The sequence below is a fragment of the Chelonoidis abingdonii genome, chromosome 6, assembly GCF_003597395.2.
Source record: "Chelonoidis abingdonii isolate Lonesome George chromosome 6, CheloAbing_2.0, whole genome shotgun sequence".
Classification (NCBI taxonomy): Eukaryota; Metazoa; Chordata; order Testudines; family Testudinidae; genus Chelonoidis; species Chelonoidis abingdonii.
This window is the reverse complement of record NC_133774.1, coordinates 58,174,607-58,188,567: the sequence shown is the minus strand read 5'-3', so window position 1 is coordinate 58,188,567 and position 13,961 is coordinate 58,174,607. Positions and strand designations below refer to the sequence as shown.

General features: G+C 38.3%; 2 long non-coding RNA genes across 7 annotated transcripts in view; one reads left to right on the top strand and one right to left on the bottom strand.

Annotated features, from left to right (window-relative positions):
* LOC116827397 (uncharacterized) overlaps positions 1-13,942 on the top strand; it is a 164,917-nt gene extending 150,975 nt beyond the window's left edge. For all 6 annotated transcript variants that reach the window (XR_004374290.2, XR_012656096.1, XR_012656097.1 and 3 more), the window contains 2 exons: positions 7,918-8,065; positions 12,187-13,942. This is a non-coding gene — a long non-coding RNA (uncharacterized LOC116827397). The remainder of the gene's footprint in view (positions 1-7,917; positions 8,066-12,186) is intronic.
* The window catches only part of LOC116827398 (uncharacterized), a 72,791-nt gene that overhangs the window by 22,611 nt on the left and 36,219 nt on the right, over positions 1-13,961 (bottom strand). The gene's annotated exons all lie outside the window — the stretch shown is intronic.

The window sequence follows — 13,961 nt, the reverse complement described above, 5'->3', positions numbered from 1 at the left end:
TGTTGATGGACTATTTACTCCAACCCTTCATCTCTCTCTCCCTCACAGTCTCTTCACCATAGCCTCACTGCAGACCTTCCACTCTTGCTATTTCCTCTCCTGCCCTGTCTCCCTTCCCTTCCCATTCAGCTGATCCTCTCCTAAGTAAAACACACAATTTGCTGCTATCACATTGTTTGCTTTCTTGTGTGTTCTACCTCTTACCCCACCCTGTGTCTGTCTTGTCAATTTGGACAGTATTCTCATATTGTTTCCATGTTGCCTCTTAATTTATACTTAGATTGTGAGCATTTTGGGGCAAGGACTGTGTTTTTGTTCTGCGTCTGTACAGCACCTAGCACTGTGGGAACCTGGTCCATGATTGGGGATCCTGGGCACTGTGATAACACAAGTAAATAATAACAACACCACCACCCTTATTTAACACATCTAAATAGTGCGGGACACATGACACTACATTTGCCATCATACACTGCAGGGATTGTTGACACCATTAATAAGATATAATACATTTTAGATTTGTCTTTTCATCAGTCTTCAGTGCCTTTATTTTCATTTTCCATGTCTGATAAGTTGAGCTCCTTTTAGATTTTTTTACTTGTCTTGATAACAATACAATAGTATTCTTTTAGCAATTATATCTATATCCTGAAATTAGATAGCCTTAGGTTCTATAGCACTTCATTACAACTTTGTGCCACACCTACAAATTCTTTACTACTATTTATGCTGTCTGAAGGGCTCTCCAAGTTTCATTAGTGATTGAGTTTAAAACAAAAAAAGGGGGGCAGTAAGCCTTACATGTAACTAATATTATAACCTCTGGCAGCTGAATTTCAGGATGTGTACTTCTAATGATTATACTCCAGTAAACTGAATGTAACAGCAGTTGCAGAAGAAATGGTAACACCTGCTCAGGTTTGGCTGATTGTCCTTAAGGGGAGATGAGACCAGCCCAACCTGTGCCTAATTAATTAGCTGCTTCCCAGCCTGGTACTAAGAGGCTCATCTGCTATCTTCATGGACAGCTGAGCCTTATAAAAGCCCTGAGAGAGGTCAGTCTGGGAGTAGAACTGTGCAATGCAGGGGGTATGAAGGCCCTGAGCCAGAGTCTGTAGGAGAATGATATTCCAGGGGAACCAGTCTGGGGGCTGAGTGATCTATAGTGGTTCGGGGGAAAGGCACAAAATGTGGCTGAGAACAAGGGTCTAGAGGACAGTCTGAAAAGAAGCCCATGAAGGGTTGAAGAATCTTGCTTGTTTGTTTGCTGGTGCTTTTTAGTAGGACTTCTTGCAGAGTGGTAGCCGTGTCAGTCTGTATCAGCAAAAAGAATGAGGAGTACTTGTGGCATCTTAGAGACTAACAAATTTATTTGATTTTAAGCTTTCATGGGCTAAAACCCACTTCATCAGATGCATGCAGTGGAAAATACAGTAGAAAGATATATACATACACAGATGACATGAAAAAATGGATGTTGCCATACTAAATATAATGAGAGTAATCAGTTCAGGTGGACTATTATCAGGAAGAGGAAAAAAACTTTTGTAGTGATAATCAGGATCACCCATTTCCAACAGTTGACAAGAAGGTGTGAGTAACAGTAGGGGGAAAATAACATGGGGAAATAGATTTTACTTTGTGAAATGACCCATCCACTCCCAGTCTTTATTCAAGCCTAAATGAATGGTGTCAAGTTTGCAATTAATTCCAATTATGCAGTTTTTCACTGGAGTCTGTTTTTGAAGTTTTTTGTTGGAGTACTGCAGCTTTGAGGTCTGTAATTGAGTGCCCAGGGAGGTTGAAGTGTTCTCTGACTGGTTTTTGAATGTTATAATTCTTGATGTCTGATTTGGGTCCTTTTATTCTTTTGTGTAGAGACTGTCCAATGCACATGGCAAAGGGGCATTGATGGCATATATCACACTGGTAGATGTGCAGGTGAATGAGCCTCTGATAGTGTGGCTGATGTGATTAGGTCCTATGATGGTGTTCCCTGAATAGATATGTGGACAGAGTTGGACTTGTTACTCCTAGAAGAGGTTGACTTTGTGACTTCACTGAAGAGCCATCTCCAGCACTAACTCATATGTGGAGTTTATTAAGGAGCCCTGAAGATGGAAACTGAGTCAGGGAGCTGCAGAGCCATCCCCAGCCCTGAGGCAGGTGGTTGGGAGGTGGCTGCCTCATTACATTGGTGATCAAAATGAATATTTCCAGGGTCCATATTCTGCTCTCTTATTCAAGGAGTTTGAAGGCAATAAAAATTTTACACAAGGACTGAATGCAGAATTTGGCCCTATATTAAAACTCATGGAAAATTCTGAGCATGATTAAACATTTTATTATGCTTGATATTTTGTTCTTTTACAGTTGGTTGAGGAGGCACTATTTTAAGTGAGATAGTTAACTACAGTGTCAGGTGCTCTGCACATATCTAAGATAGGCAAAAACATACTTCAAAAGCACACAGGACAGGAATTGCACTGAGTATGGCTCAAATAGCCAAAATAACTTGTAGAAGGGAGTGTGGTGGTAATTGAATTATTTTCACTACCAACTTAATTTTAAGGTAGTTATTGTTTTTCACTGATCTAGTCAAAGGACCTCATGTACAATATAGCTAGACATGGGCCAAATTTGCTAGCATAGAATGTGACCCATCATGTTTAAAAGTATTGAAGAGATAGTGCTATTGAAGTACAAAGGAGGTAGTGTGACTTTGTACTGTAAGGAATCTGAAACTCCTGCCTAGACAGATGTGGAACAAGGTGAAATATATATTTATTTTTTAAAACTTTGTTTCAAACATGTGCCCCTTCTTTGCTGTCTGTTTACATTGCTACTGGTAGAGCAACTAAATCCATCCTCAATGTGCCTAAACCGAACATTCAAATGACAAGAACAAACTATATATTTTTCCTTCTTGCTTTTATGTTATGAGTATGTGACTTATTTTCTGTCAGTACCATTTGTGATGTGCTGTGCCTTATCAGCACTGACAGTACAGGTATAGGGCTCAATCAGGCAAGGATTTACATATGTGAATGACTTCAGTCAGACTACACACATTTCCTACCTGCCCAGACAGGCAGAATGTCACCGTGTTCCTAGACTGTCCAGACTGGTGAATTGCACTCTATTATGGAGCAAATTCTTACTTTGCAGATCACAAAAGCTATATATATATGTATGTATGTATATATATATATATAGCATGATATTAAACACAAAGGGAAGGATATATGGTTTCTTCAAAGGAAAGAAAACAAAGTTCATTACATGTTCCTAGTTGTTCCCTGGAGTCCATTGTTTGAGGTGGGCGGGGAGAGAAAAGAGGAAAATATGCACTGTACTAAATACCCCCATTCTGTCCCGTTTTTGTGACCATCTCTAGGAGGAGAGAGAGATCCCAAGCTTTTCAACCTATCAACAGCAGTAGGACACTGGAGCCATCTGAGGCACAGACATTAGCTAGGCAGTCTGGAGCCATCACTAGCAAGTTACAAGGCAGTAAAGACACCCAGATTCTTTTCTTAGCGCTAATTGTAACAGACCTTCATCCCACTCTTAGGTCCCAACCAACTGACGGTGTCTCCCTGTCTCTGGCTACCATGGAGCCTTGACCTCCTCGTTCTGTTGAGCAAGCTCATTCTAGTATGAGTTGACCAAGTGTCTGCCAGGTCCCTTCTCCAACAGAGATGGAGCCAGTTACATTTGAATGCAGTGCTTTATCTCACTGGCTAAAGATGGCTCTGAGTTCACCCAACGTGCTTCAACATGGTGTGCAGGCATACATGTGGGATAGGTAGCTGGATGACTGATATTTGGGTGCTAGATAATATATGGGGAATCTTATGTAACACCTCAACATATGTCCATGTGCCAGTGATATATTCAGGCACCTTTGGAACAACTGATCTTGGGCCCTGTGTGCCCATCAGAAGTTCACCACTGTGTGATATTACAATTAAATGCAGGTAGGAAAAACAAACATCAAACTGGAATGAGATAGAGAAAGTGAAATGCTTTAAAATGTAATTTTAAAACAAACTTTTCAAATGTTAATATTTCTTATTTGGTGAAAAGTTATAAACTAGAACAATATCCTGGAGTTTCATGCATGTGAAATGTGAGACATGGGTACAAACAGGAAAAAAATAACCCCTGCAAAAATCCCCAAAATCCAATCTTTCCATTCTGGATTTGCAGCATTTCACTTTTAAAAGCTCTAAAACTTTGAATGTTTGTTCATCAAAATGCATATGCTGGAGGAGCACATTAATTCCTTTATAAGGGGTGCATGGCCAGTCCCTCTTCTTCTGGGCCTGATTGCCCTCCCAAATAAGGCCAGGGAGACCTTCAGCTCTGTACACCACCTGTGTCCTTCATTCTTTAAGTGTTTTTTCCACCACCGGTGTCTAACTATATACAATCCTTACAGGTTTCTCATCTACCACAGTCGGTGGATTGGTAACTAGCTAGAGGACTTCCACCCACCTTCCTCCCTGACTGACATCTCTCTTTCTGGCTGACTCCCTCCTTCTGGCTCCCTCCCAGCCTTTATAGCTCCTGGTCTATCAGGCTGGCAGGTGTTGCCACTCGGCAGGCAGACATAAGGCTTTTCAATCCGTCTCAATCTTTCCCTTGATTGGGGCTGGCATGGCAGGAGCTAATTAGGTATGTTTGCAGAAGTACTCTCCCACAGGGGATAATAACAATTTGGGAAAAGATGAAGCTATGGAGTAAAATAGGATAGAATTTTTACTATATGTGCACAATTATAAGTGCCATATTGGGCACAATTAATTTGGATTGCCTTCTTGTCAAACTGTCTGTGGGTGCCAACCTCAGGGCAGACTGACACAAATCAGGGCACAAACCCCAATTCAGGTGTGTGTTCTGTGGTTGGTGAAATCTAGATAAGCATCCAATGTGAATACCTCAAGCTCTATGTCAGCCTTAGTCACAGGCAGTCCCCTTAGACACTCCAGTTTATCTTACAACCCAGGAAAGCCTGCTTTTGTGATAGATAGTCCCTTATATCATAAATCACAGCAATATTCAAGTTACTCCCAATCCCAAAGGACTAGTCGCTTGCCCCAAGTCAGTTGTACCTCAGATCTCAAACCAAAGACAACACTTGCAGCCAATTCTATAATAAACTAACTAAAGATTTATGAACGAGGAAAAGGAAGCGAGTGATATTTACAAGGTTAAAGCTGGTAAACGTACACATACAAATGAGATACAGTCTTAGGTTCCAAAAGCTAATCACAGCTGCTATAATGTGCAAGCTGTAAATGTCCTTTAAGGCTAACCCAAGCTAAAAGCTGGCGACCCCTTGCTATGGCTGTTGGAGAATCCAAATGTTAATTAAATGGCTGTTTTGTGTGTCCATGAGTAGAACTTATGTGTCAACAAAAGAATTGTAAAACTTAATATATCAGTTACAATTATGGTGTAGATCTGAATGAGTTTAAAAACTAATTTTACAAACACATATGTGAAACAGTGATTTTCAACTAATGTTTTGACTGTGGGATGAGGTAGGTGAATCTGCTAGACAGTGTGAATGATCTCATAAAAACAGGCAGGCTGAAGAGGATTTGTTGAACGTGGCTACTGGTGCTGACATCATTAACTGAAAACATAAGTCACAAGATGGTACTATAAATTAAGTTGTCATTACTAGCTCTGGGCAGAAAACTAGACAGCTAGCAATAATAAATTGTAAAAGATTTATGGATTCTATTTAGTTCATATAAGCATCCAAAAACATTTAGAATGGATGTTGAAATGAACTAGTGAGTAAAGGCCAAAGCACTTCAGTTAATATCCAGAGGTTCAGATATATGAATTGCTGTGCAGTATTCAGGTATTGATACAGTGGTATTTGTTAGATGTGACATGCACAGTGTTAATCTGGAAACTAAAGGGTTAATTGTTACATAGGTCACACATGGGTTAAACTGGAATCCAATGGACTATGGTGCCCCTGTTGACTAGACATACCTTGAACAAGTCAAAGGTGATATATTGTTGTAGGCAACGTTCCAACTGCCCTTAGTGTAATTAATGGAGATAGCACAGGACAGAAAAGCAGGTTGAGAAGTGTGGTTTCTTCTGTATGGTTAAACTGCTGTTTTGTTTTCTTAAAGTCCAGTCTTGCAAGGTATTGAGCACTCTGAACTCACATGTGGTCAACAGAGGTGATCAACACCTCACAAGAGCAGACCTTATACACCTTTGCTATGTCCTTTTCACATTCAGATAAGCGTCAATAATTTTGCTAAAGAAATTCTCGTTTCATCGTTCCTCTCTACAAAATAGTAACCATGGAGGCAAAGCTCAAATGCCTCATGGTGTCATGAGAATCCCAAAATATATGTAGTCAAATTCACAGCTTTCTGTGTAGTGTAAATAGGACCCTATAAAGGGTTGGTAATACAGGATAACCATACCACAAACATGAAACTTGAAGCCAAATGCAGTTGTTTTCAACCTCTTAAGATATGCAGGAAGGAATCTGTATAACTGTACTTAAGTTCACCATTGCTGTTAATAAAATGCTTGCTGTTCCATTTTGTATGGATGATAGTCCTGTCCTTCCCTGTGTAGTTATACTTGCACAATAACAATCTTTTTCATTCACACACATTCTTGTTTCCAAAATGACCATTGTGTTAATGTTATATATTTGATTATATAAAGAGATTTCTGTAAGAATTTTTAATGAAATTCATAGGCAAATTGTTCCCTTTTCCACTTGTTTATTTATAATTGAAAAATTATATTTAGTAGAGATTTACTCTTACCAGGAATCATTTTTAGGTGCTTTTTTATATTTGCAGTTTGGTTTCACATTAATTATGGGAGAGTTTATTACAGGAGTGAAGGAGAGACTGAGACAATAAAAATACAGTATACCTCAGTTAATATATGTATATTAGTCATATTTCTTAAAAAGCCAGAGGCCAAAATGTTCTAACATGGGTGCCTAAAATTAAGCACTAAATCCATAGCAAACTTTTTATAACTGGTCTGAATTTAAAGATGGTGAATTTCCCTAACTCCTGTTGGAAACTTTAAATGCATACATCACTTAAGTATCTTTTGCTTAATTGCATAATTACTTATTGTCTATCTATAAGAGAAATTTAGTCTTGATCTGACCCCATTAGATTGAATGTGTTGCTACTCCATTTAATTACATATTAGCAATATATAAATCAATAAATAAACAACAAAAATGACTAATTGCATAATTTGACTTTATGCATTCTGAAGAGGTATAAATATTGAACTTTACAGAGCAGTACATCCAGATAAGTTAGGGGTTGGAAAACCTCATAAGATTTAGTCCACTAACCAGTTTTTTTCAGACTGTGTAGTAAATGTAAGAGCTAATTTCATCCCTGGTTAATGACATTTAGATGTATAAAAACTGGGCCTTGATTCTTCACTATGTTGCTTCAGTTAAACTTCAGTGGAATTACTCTTGATTTATATGAATGTGAGCTGAGAATCAGGCCCCAGGATTGTGTGACATGGAAGTTTTCTTTGTATTAGTTTGAACAACATGCAAAATATTAAACTTAGTATATAAAAATTCAATTCTCTGATTCCAGCCATGCGAGGTGCTGGGAATCATGTGATTGACTTCAATGGGAGAAGAAGAACCCATCACCTCACATATGGTACTCTGTACTTTTCAGCATTAGGCTCTAAATGCTTAATTGTAGGAAGCTACTTACTCCAGTAATGTTCATATTCAGGAGCTGATCCCTTGTATTATACATGGCATATCTATTCAAAGCTATTGTTTTACTCTATACTTATCTAAAAGGAGTTAAATTATGGGTACTTTTTTTATACGCTGCTCTTAAATATAATTATATCTCTTCATTTTTATAGGAAAAATGAAGTTTAGAACTGATTCTTGACACGTGATGCACATTTGTCAGGAGGTCAAGGTGAATCAGAATAAACAACTTCAAGAAAATGCCAAATTCAAGAAAATAAAAGTAGCTTAATATGATTTAATATCAATAAAGTGGTTAAGGTTAGTGGAAACAATCTTTGCTCTTTTCTTTTTCCCATAAATTAAAAAAGATTTTGTAATACATTATAGCTTGTGTAGCTCGCTCTAACTAGGGCTATCTGTTCTGGCCAACTAGAAGCTCTAGCTTGTCCAAATCATAGCTGTCAATCTCTTGAGCAAGACAAATCACAGAATACATATTGCAATGATGCTTTACATCCTCCATTGGCACCAGTTTGAAATTCTGGTCCTGTTTTTTAAAATCCTTACTAGGCAGGTGTCATTCTACCTCAGGAACAGTCTTTGCATTCATGAGGATTCTATAAACCCTCACTCAGCTGCTGCCTAACCATGAAGGATCCTACATTTCCCTATGTTTCCACAGGTAAAGTCCCCTAGGAGCCTGGAAGTCTCCTAGTAAGCATGTGCAAGCCACCTAAGTCATGGCACCCAGTGCCTAGCTCATGCCTAGCCTCTGGCAGGATTCTCAAGCTAGCAGTACTCTCCACCTATCTCCACCAGTGGGTCCTGATCCAATAGGAACACTAAGAGGGTACCTTAGAACATGCCTGCTAAATCAGGGCCTGAACAAAATGTAAGCAGGGATGTCCCTAAATAGCAGTGGTCACTGTCTCCTGGTGAATCTATTCCACTTTGCATAACTAAATAAATATTTATTTGGCCAAAGAGAGAAAGCGAGGCTGACTAAGCCTAGTGGTCAGGGCAATCCCTGGCAGTGTACAAGCACCCGTTCCAGTCCATGTCAGGCAGAGTGGAGAACAGCCTGTGTCAGTATTCTAACCACTTTGGTAAAAGGAGATGTTCTGCTTAATTTTTTTTTTTTTTTTTATGACTTGGCTTAGGTGCCTAACTCCAGGAGAGGGCTCATGGCTGTGATTCCCAAGTGGAGAGAGGTGCCTCCCTCTGGCCCATATTTAGGTGCCTGAGTCCCTTTGAGGTACAGGGCTTAAGGCTACACCTCTCGTCTCACCATTTTCTATTGACTAACTTAGGCAGCTCCCCACTGAATGTGCTGGCTTTTGTGAATCCCATTTTTAGGTCCCTACCTCTTCCCATGCCTTGTATAGGGAGTCTAGGTGCCTAATTCAGGCTGCTGGATTCCACTAAGTGACAGTACACCTAAAGTTATCTGTTGCAACATTGGGTCTAAGGCCCCTTTGTGGATCTAGCCCAAGATGCTAAATATTCTATCGACTTCCTAAATTTAAAAAGATAAAAATACATTAGATACTTTACTAATATTGTTTTTCCTTTAAGCAATTGCTGCAATTTCCCTCAGGAATATTATGTGATGATGAACGGAGAGGGGTGAGTTAGTTGTGCAATAACGAATGGATGAAGATGTGTCCACGAGATAGTCTTTCTAGTTCATGCTAAGAAAAGGTTTGAAAACTCCTATAAACCAGCTCATTCAATGAGAAATCACACTTAAAACTCTAAAACCCTTTAACTTAGATTACGTGCTCTTTCTCTGCAGGAGACACAATCTGTTTGACCCTCAAAGATACAAACAGCCAGAAATATGACTACAATATAAATTGTTTTGCCCTCTCTTCGTAAAGAAGCAATAATATGATAACAATAAAGAACTGATACTAAGACCTACTATCCCAGATTCTTGGATATCTATGTAACGTAATAAACCCAATACACAGTGCATTTGGAGATTAACACAACTACTGGATAATGGTGTCAGTGCTGCTACACAATCAACATTATGAAAAATATCCAATGCAATTTCCTCTCCCTTTGAAGATATGATAAAAAATTTTAAATTCTTTACATTTAGTTAACAAATTAGACCTCCAAAAGCTACTTCAGTTTCCATTTAGCTCATCTGATGTTTAAGATCAGATGACAGGCATCTGATTTCAAAAGTCTACTTCTTGTTCTTATTATCATCATTTCACATGAGCATAACTGCTTTTATGTAATGTATAATTTTAAATACAAAAACTGTAATGGCATTTCAGCAACTCTTTGAAAGTAGACAGTTACTTTCCCTGAATTGTGTTAAAATCTGTTACAAGTCAGAGGATATATCCAGGAAGTAAGGGTGGAGATTTTTATGCATAGCATGCATGGGTTAAAGAAGAGGAGGAAAAGAAAAGAGAATTGTTGGCAGTACTCTGCCAAACTTTCAGAATTAAACTCAAGGGCAGACAAAACTTTCCTGGGTTACGTTTCATTACAACCTTGAAACTTGGACCAGCATCATTGATGTTTAAGTGCCTGAGCCTGTTTCAGTTAAATCTGATCTGATTTATGGTTTCAGATGTAAACAGGTGCAAAGCTTATTCACCTTGACATAAGGCTAACTTAGCAGTTTGGACTGAGTTCTGCTCTGAAGTTTTAGGATGAAGTTATGAAAGTTTCAAATTGAAATTCAGGCTGAGAACCAAGAAAAACCAAGAAAAAAATAAAACTTCTGAGCTTCATATGAGGCTGATAATTATCTAATATGACATAATATGAGAAGTAAGACAAGCATACAGGAAGGAATGGAGTTTCCACAAGACAGGCCTTTCCAAGAGCAAGCTAATAAAACCCACTATCAGTTTTAACATGACAATAAAAAAGGGAGTTTTTTGTAGCATGTAGTAAGTTTTAAGGAAATATAAACTGTAGTTCTACATTACAATTATACTTGCTTTTTAAGGCGCACTGTAACTTCTATGACAATGACCTTACTGAAAGGATAAGTGGATCTTATTTTGCATAGGGTAACTACAGCATTTCAAACCCTGCCTGTAAAGAAGGCCACAAGTGCTGGATTTGCCTCTGGGCAAACTACGCAGGAGAAAAACCAGCCCACAGTCTATCCAAGGCCAATCCCCGAAAACCAAAACAAATGTCGTACCACCCATTCTGTGCAGTACTGGGCATTGTGGAAAACTCCTGCAAACGTAACCTGCTTCCTGTACTCTACATTTCCTTTTACTCAGTCAGTCTGTCTCCCTTTGCTATGACTGTACTGCTTGTAGGAGGCTGGGATGGAGTATGGAGGATGGAGACAGACCAATTTCTCCTTCTGTTGTGGGAAGGGAGTGCTACCACTATGGGTCTTGGAGAAATGGGGGCCTGAAAGAATTCGATGGGGAGGTGCCGAACCAAATTGCAGGAATCAGATGATGGGAGACTCAGAAAAAAAGACTTCCTACAGTCTTCCCTCAAATTTTTGTTCCCTTGTCTGAATGAGAGGTGCCTGCAACTTGCTTGGGCCCTCTCTTTGTCCTCGGTGACTGACAGGGATGAAGTGGAATGTCAGTCAGCTAGGGAGAATCTGCCTCCATATTTGAAAGTCAGAAGACACACTAATCATACTCAGTGCATTTCCCAGTGAGCCCAGTTGCAGTCAGACTTGGTGGCGTCTGTGACTTTCCCCCGGGGGAAGGGACAGTCTTGAGTGGATAATGTCTGAAATAGCATTGTGAAGCTACCACCAATAAGGGAGGATCGTCTCAGAGTAGGGAGCAGCGTACAAATCACAGTAGCCACAGAGGTTCACAGTCTCTAGTAGCCACAAACCACTGAAGCTACTTTTCTGGTGGACAGATGCTAAAAAAAATAAAATAATTGTCTCTGTACTGATAATTGTATTAAGTTGATCTTATAGACCATCACTGTGGAAGAGGTTATTAGTTCTACAAAAGCTATTGTATTCCAGCACTGACACATTTCCTATTGCAGCAACATATTTGTATTAAATTATTTTTGGAATAAAGAATTAACTGGAGGAGATTTTGATAGACAACATTTTAGTCAATCAAAAATTTTAGCATTCTGAACAGGACTCTCTTTTCTTTTTCAAATGATAAATAAAGAAGTACTGTATAGTTCATTTTCCATCCTTTTGTTTGTTCCATAAGTAACTATATAAATTTCATAGAGTTAGCAGCAGCATCCGTAAAAGTTTTCCACACCTTTACGTAAAAAAATAAAATAAAGATGTTGAATGTTTTTCTTTCCTAAATATATGAAGTAGAAAGCAAGAAGAGAAATAATACTTTAGCCATAAATCAGTTCTTTCACTTGTGTAGAAAAGAGTAATTTACTTCACAGTATTTGTCTTTCGTGTAACAAAGGGTAAAATGCTGACCTTTTTCTCTTTTGTTTTACAGATGAAGTTTCTTAAACTCCTTTTTGGAGGCTGGTTAACAATGACATGGATTTTTGAGGAACAATTCCAGAGATTTGCCTGAATGAAATATGCTGAAACCAAAAAGAAAAGCTTGGTCTTTATTATCTATATGTTACAGATTAGCTTGAAGGAAATAATTATTACCAATCTGTACCATAACAGCTATACTTAAATGCAATGTAACATTTAAGGTCTGTGGAGCAGAGGATGTCTTTTTGTTCTGGGCCTGTACAGCATGCAGCACAATGAGGTTCTAATCCATGATTGGGGATTCTAGATGCTCACATAAAATAAACAATAATATATTAATAATAATATTTATTTTATTCGGGTTATTGATTTAATTTTATTTTTGATAATTTATCATTATCTCTTGGAGCTAAACTGTCAAAGGCTCATTTATCAGGTGTGCCACTCCCAATGCATATGTAGTCCTAAGGCCTGATTTTCAACTTGTAGAAATATAAGGCCCCAGTCTGGTAGTCAGATCTGTGGGAACAGTACCTGGGGACTGTGCAGAGCCCACTGACTTCAGCACAGGTCCAGGCAGGCATAATTGTCAACCCACACAGAGCTGGTTGCAGGAAAGCAGCCTTGAAACAGAAGTGACTCTGCCGAAGTCAGATGGAGTCAGACCTAGGTAAAACAGTGATGTAAGCAAAAGGAGAATAGGACCTATAACACACACTCATGTGCACATTCAAAGAAATAAAACACCTGCATGTGTAACCCCCACACCTTCTGGGTGTGGTGTTCTAGCCAATCTAGTGGCACTGAGACCACTTAAAGAGAGAGGTAAAATGAGTCTGCTCTACACCCTTAGCTAAGAGGAAGTTAGCTTTTAGCTCATGTGATAGAGGCTCATGCACTAAGCTCCACAGGTCCCAGGTTCAGTTCTGCCCACTGATGACCAGAGTCTGTTGGCGTTACATATGCATATGCACCTGAGGGATATGTAATGGGTGGTGGACATTTTGTGTCCTTCACCTGTTGCACTGGGCTTTGAAAATATGGCCTATTTTAATCAGTCCAGTTGTTTAGACATCTGTTAGGTGTAATTAACAAAGAGATATCAAGGATATTGAAGTTGGTTCATTAGAAACCTTTTCATTTTTTATAATTTTAAAATGGTAATCAACAGGGAAAAACATACCAGATTATTGCTAATAGGTGAAGTGTGACTTTTCCAATATTTTAAGATTATATTTTATTAGTTCAAGAAAATATGGTTATAGAAAATATATATTTACCACTTCTGAAAAGATTTTGCAGAATTTTCTGTCTTCCCTCTGTTTCTTTCAAATTATATTTTACCTTTTCTGGTATTTATGCTTTTTGTTTCACATGTACAATCTTGTACTCATGGTTTTCAATCAAAATATATTTAAAATTGCATTTAATAAATACCTTTAAAATAGTGTCAACAGAATTTTATTTTTGTTGATATTTCTGGCTTCACTATATGTTGAAATGTAATTGGTTTGTTAGGGTCAATCCTACATTCCTAATTCAAGATAAAACTTCCATTGAAATCAATGGGAAGCCAATTGTCTTGATATGAATTTCAAGGTTGAGCCTTTAACTTAGTTTTATGAGTGTAACAGAGCCTTAAAAATTTTTTCTTACTATTGTTTGGCTGAACATTTTTTTCCACCAGTCTAGTTTAACTGGCGGTGTAATTAATATGTATAATTCCAAATTTTGTAATAAAATAAACTGCATATATTGTTAAGACATCTCTCTGTTCAGATTTTT